Here is a 6,253-nt window from a genome sequence, read left to right on the forward strand (position 1 = left end):
CTAAAATGTGGAGTCACAGACTGGCTTCCGGTGGAGAACTGTTGTCATTCTGTAAGATAAGGAGCTTGCTTCAGAATGTAAGTCATATGTCCACTAGATATGCTGTTTAGTTTAACAGGCAATACTTTCTTGGTGAAAGAAGCAGTGTTGACTTGCATTCTAGAGCAGGCTTCTCATCTTGCTGTGCACTGGCACTCTGGGTGCAGTAGTCTGAAGGGCAGGGCATCCCCTGGGCAGGATGGAGCATGATCTCTGCAGCCTCGTCTTACACCTCCTTCCTTTCATTCTCAATCATCCAGCCCACAGTGGCCTCCTTTCAGGCCTACATACTTACAACGGCACATTGCCCATGCTGCCCCTCTGCATGAAATGTCCTTCTGTTTAGTTTGCAACTGATTGATGCCTCCTCATCCTTCTCATCTCTTCTCATGTGTCACTTTGTCAAGAAAGTATCCCCTTACCTACTCAACTCATCACATCCCCCTATCGTAGCTCACATAACACCACGTACCTCTCGCTTATAGCCTTCATCACATTTCACATCCAGTTTTAGATAGGTGTTTACCATATGGTCCGTGAGGAAGAGATCATGACTGTTTTGTTTATTTACTCTTGATTCCCAGCGACTAGCACAGTTACTGATAACCTTTGTTAAATGGAGAAATGAATGTATCCAATCAATGGTGAAGCCCTGACAGTTTTTCTTTCTAGTGTCTCTCATACTCCTCCCTTCCATCTGTGTTGCCATTACTCCGGTTCTACCATTTATTATTTTACACCTGGATTACGATGATTGCTTCGGATAATAGCATGTCTTTCTATCTTCCTCCCTGCAACCTCTCTTACACCTCCCAAGGTTCTTGGGTTATGCCATTGCCCTCTTCCAAACCATCCGTGGCACCCATTGTCAACACAATACAGCCAAACTCTTAAGATTGACATTCAAGACCCTCCATAATTTGGCTTTAATTTCACTTTCTAGACTTTTTGAAAAAGAACTGGGTCTAATTATCTGTGCATCTTTGCTCCCTTTCATATCTACCTATGACATTAATTGTTTTTTTCTATTCAATCTATTTTACAACTTCTTCTCTGGGAAGACTTCACTGAGAATCCAAGCAATTTCTGGATCCCTTCTCTCCCCTGAACTTGTAAACAGTTTAACAAGACGTATGTGGAACTGCCATAAGGCATCTACATCTTATCTCCCTCTCTGGTATCTAACCTCCCTGAGAACAGGGGTACATCTCCGTGTTCTGTGCAGTTTTCAGCACAGTACTATACACATAGTAAATATTTGGTAAATGAACGAATAAGTGAATGAGTCACCATGAGAAGGGTATTCTCTCATTCTTTCTCTCTTTTTCCACTTTCAAGTTTCTCTAGTTAGTTTCCTTAGACAAAAGGTTTCTTTGTAGCTACACAGTGTCCAGGTTCACAGAATGTTGCAAATAGCTCCTAAGAGCATCCCTCCACTACTTGAGAATAGCTTGCTCTCCCCTCTCAAGTGGAGAGAGCAGGATTCAATATTTATTAAGTGCCTTTGTTCACCTGGCATTTAGAGGCACTAGGGGCATTAGTGCTCTACACTCAGTGAAATGCCTGGTTTGTTAGTAATTTTCCTTTGTGAAAAACAGCTATCCACAAAGATGTTTTGTTCCAATTTTCCATGCTTTTAGGTTGATAAAAAGCATTTTAACTACGTAGAAACAGAAAATGAATAGAAAGAACTTTGCATTACATTTAATAAAAGTTTAGGGAGATCTTTGTGGTACATTAGTGAAGTTATTTGGGGAAACTTTAGCCATGTACATTGTGTTGGAGAGACACCAAGAATTCTCGAAGTTTGAGGACACAGTTGCCTTACATGTAGGCATGGTGGCAGCCATGTATATAGCAGTGATTTGGAGGGATGTTGTATTAATCAGCTCTTGCTGTGATAATGCTTTGGAACAAATCTCCCCAAAACTCAGTTACATAAATAAGAATTTATTTTTCTTGGACCTATGGGCTAGCTGCAGTGGCTCTCTTTTAGACCTCTAGATGGCTGATATTCCTCCATGTTTTGGGTCAGTTTGAGGTCTGTCCCACACAGCTTACTGTGGAGCCCAACTGTGAGGCTGCAGCTCCCAGGCCCTGTCTTCTCACAAAGTTCACTGAAACATAAGAGGTGAGCCGAACCACACAAGCCCACTTAAGGCCTCTGCAACTCATTTAAGGCCAGCATGTCTGCCCTTGGCATCCTCGGAATCCCCTGGCCTCAGGATGCAGCTTCTGTAGTCCATGGCAACCTGTGGAGAGGGGGCGGGGCTGCAGGAGGGTGGAACACCGACTCACAGAGGGTGTGGGTGTGGCCACTTCTGCTGTGACTGAACAAAGGGCAGGGGAGCAGGGGGTCCAGGGCAGGGCCCTCAGAACCCAGGAGGCCCAGGGGGGTGGCACAACATATAGGCCCAGGCCAAAGAGCGCCTTCTTGGTCTGCGCAGCAGGCCGGCCTCTCACCTTGCCACTCAGGCCGCCCTCCTACTTGAAGTGTGTGTGGAACGTGTCCGTGGAATACACCTCGCTGCACAAGTAGCCATGGGACTGGGCGTCGTAGCTTCCTGCCAGGTGGCCGAAGGTCGCAGGCAGGTCGGTCACTGGAACACACGCGGAGAGACTCCTGCCCGGCCCCGTGGCCGCTCAGTGCCCCTGCCACAGAGTGGGGGTGGGGGCCTCAAAGCAGCCTTGTCTGAGTCCCCTGCCACTAGAGAGAGTATTGGCCCAACACTTCTAGAAAACGGGGACCTTGCTGGCAATTCAGTGGAGGGACACAAATAAATCTTTGCCGACTTTCTGCTGAAGCTCACGAGGGTTCATTCCTAAGCCTCTTACAAGGTCAGCTGCCAAGGCTGCGAGAGATGAGTCAGGGCTCGCCCTCCACCACGGGGAGATCTCTGGTTAAAGCACTCACAAGGGAGTGAACCGCGTGTCCGCACCGACACGCATGGGCAAACCTCGTCGATGCGTTCTGTCTGGGGTATGAAGCCCTCTCCTGCCTCTTCCAGGCTCTGTAGAAAGCACATGCAGAGCCTCCCACCCCACCCTCGGACTCCGCGGGCCACAGCTGGAGGGACCAGCCAAGGAACCGTGGCAGGAAGAGGCCAGAGGTCAGCAGGCCTCGGCCGGAGCCCATCAGTTGGTCCCCCTTCACACACCACCAGACGATCCTCTTGACCTGGGCAGTAGCCGCCAACCGACCACTAAGGTGGGACCGGCATGCACTTGGCTACCTGGCATGGCTGGGAACCCCAGGATCTCCTGGCAGAGGCGGGCATTCTCCTGGGCCGGGTCTGCGGGCGTCTGCATGTGCAGGGCCTGAACCACCTTGGCCAGGACGATCTGACACAGGTTGAATAGGCCTGGGGGGCAGGAGGAAGGAGACGTGTCCAGGCCGCACTTTCCAGCTGGGCAGACCGGAAGCCCCCTTCCCTTCCCTCGGTCCGGCCGCATCTGGGTTGGCCTGCAGGGACTTGATGAGCTTGTCCAGCAGCTCCTGAGGGATGGTGCTGCCTGTGCCCCACCAAGACTGGCAGCAGCGCCAGGGCCTCACAGGGCACGGCGCCCCTGGCCCCAGAGCCTTCCCTCTTGTTCTCATCACTGGCTGTCACCAGACTTGCATGCAACGTTCTTTTCTTTTCTCTTGTCTTCTTTACGTCCCTCAGCCATGCAATGCGATGAAGCCCTGACACTCGCTGCCACGTCGATACACCCTGAGAACACGATGCTCAGCGAGAGAAGTCAGACACAGGACACACAGGGTGTGACCCCACTGAGGAGAAACGTCCAGAGCAGGTAGATCCACAGAGTCAGTGAGTGGGTTCCTGGTTGTCAGGGGCTGGCGAGGGGACAGAGTGATAGCTAAGGGTGTGAGGGACATTTTCAGGGTGATGAAAATGGTCCAAAGCAGTAGTGACGTCTGTACAGCTCAGTAAACTGTCCCCACATGCCCCGGTGCAGCCTGTGAGAGCATCGCTCTCAGGATGAAGGGCTGACCACAGGAAGACTGAACGAGCAGTGGGTTCTGGGGCCAGACGCTCAGCTGGCGCCCCCCACGTGGGGAAGTCACTGGGACTTGCTGAGCCTCCACGGAGGCTGGCCGCAGCCCCAGAGCTCACAGGGCACTGCGCCCCCAGCCCCAGAGCCTTCCCTCTGGTTCTCATCACCAGCTGTCAGCAGACTTGCAGGCAACGTTCCTTTCTTTTCTTTTGTCTTTTTTAAAGGCAACTCTTGAGTACTTGTATTTAACATGCAGGGAACTAGCCCTGACTCCTTGATCTAGGTCTTCCAGCCTCTAGAGCCACGAGGACATCCATTTCCGTTGTTTACGCTGCCAGTGCCTGGGGTTTGATGATGAAAGCTGACACCGAGGGCGTCACCACGTGTGGGGTGATGTCAGTGAAAGAATCCCATGGCAAGGGCCTGCCTGAGGACCACGCGTGCCTGGGCCCTCCCCACCCCCTGCCTGCAGCCCTGCGCCTGGGAGCAGAGCTGGTGCATCGCATGCCCGAAGTCGTGGAAGTCGGTCTCCCGCTCATTATGCTGCAGCAGGGAGGGCAGGTTGGGTGTAGGCTTGGTGAAGTTGGCCACCATGGCCACGATGGCGATCTGGCAGCTCCCATCATGCTGTAGGCAGCCCGGCTGCAGGCCAAAGCAGGCCGCGTGCCCGGACTTCCCCTCCCTGCAGAGGGACGTGGGTGGGGCCCCGCTTTCACAGAGGAGCCCCGGCCCACGGCCAACAGGTTCCCCCACGCACGCACCGAGGATAGAGGTCAGGTAGAACTTGCAGATGGATGACCTTGCCCGAGGCCACGTCCCAGACCGTTTAGAGCCTCACATCTTCGTGACACATGTTGGTGCCCTCCTCCAGGTTGAAGGTTAGCCCCAGCAGCTCCTGGGAGATGCCCAGCAGCCCGCGTGTGACCGTCAGCATGGGGAAGGACTCATTGAGCAGGTACTGGCCCACGTGGTAGCACGTCTCCTCCCCCTGGTTCATGTAGTAGTACAGGTCCCAGGCGTTGATGGGGCCGTCAAAGTGCAGGCCCCGCCTCTGGCACTCGGCCTTCTTTAGCTCCAGGATCATGGCTGCTCCTGCTCCCCAAGGGGCTTCAGCTTCTGGGCCAGCTCACCTGCGGGCGGATTGGAGAGGCTCGGCTACGTCCCTGTGGCGGCCCCCCAGCCACCCCCAACCCTGCGCCCCTCGAGGCAGAATGAAGGGTCCGGGAAGGCAGCCCCCAAGGGCTGACACAGTGGGGTCTCAGGCAGCACCACGTCCGGTCAAGGTCCGCCTGACCCCCGTCCCCACTGGGACTCGGGGAGGTGGTGTTTCCTAGGACAGTGGCCACCACCTGGCTGGTCTTGTCCATGTTCATCTCCAGCACGGAGTCGGCACGTGTGTGGAACCCCAGTAGGCCGGACTTCAAGGCGTGCAGCCTCACCAGCTCCCTGAGGATCACGCAGTTCTCCTGGAACCCAGAGAAGGAAGGCGCAGGAGACCGTGGGCCACGCCCTCCCCATGGGCCCCGGGCCAGGTCTCTGCAGGCGGGTAGGGCTCCCAGGCCACTGGCGGGCACAGCCAATCCCCCTCCCTCCTCCTCCTGGCCCAGATTTCTAGACACTTTGGTGCTGTCCTAACACGTGGTCTTTATTAACACAGGTCCTTTTGGAACCATGAACCTGATGGGCTCTAAGGCCAAGGGCAGGAAGAAATGTGGCCAGGCTCTCCAGGAGCCACCAAGGGGCCTCCCTGGTCTCAACAAGTCAAACACGGCTGCCGTGCAGACAGCAGCTCATCCCTACGGCGCCCGAACACCCAGCCCCTGGACGGTGAGACACCTGTTGCTGCAGGTGCCCCGTGGCTCGCTGATGAGGCCTGGCCCCAGACATACGCCGCCTTCTCTGGGGCCACCTCTCCGGTCTGCAGTGGGGTTCTCCTGGGAGCCCCCAGTCACCACAGGACCAGCATGACCTGTCTGTAGCCCAAGAAGGTGGGGACACAAGGCTGTCCCCCGTTCCCCCTGCATCACCCGCGAGGCCGAGCGAGCACCAGTGGTGTCTGTAGGAAGATGAAGGGCTCATGCACAGCCCCCATCTACAGAAGCACAGACTGCAGCCACATGCGCTATGGAACAAACACAAGTGTCCATGCAGGACCCGATGTCTGAATGTCAAGGCCGTGCCTGGGCCACAGTAAGAATGTCCATCCCCCATGCAA

General features: G+C 54.7%; 1 pseudogene; it reads right to left on the bottom strand.

Moving 5' to 3' along the window:
- Positions 1-2,210: 2,210 nt before the first annotated feature.
- On the bottom strand, positions 2,211-5,925 carry LOC112391582 (thimet oligopeptidase-like; annotated as a pseudogene).
- Positions 5,926-6,253: the final 328 nt, after the last annotated feature.

Source organism: Neophocaena asiaeorientalis, unplaced genomic scaffold (genome assembly GCF_003031525.2).
Source record: "Neophocaena asiaeorientalis asiaeorientalis breed wild unplaced genomic scaffold, Neophocaena_asiaeorientalis_V1.1 scaffold947, whole genome shotgun sequence".
Lineage (NCBI taxonomy): Eukaryota > Metazoa > Chordata > Mammalia > Artiodactyla > Phocoenidae > Neophocaena > Neophocaena asiaeorientalis.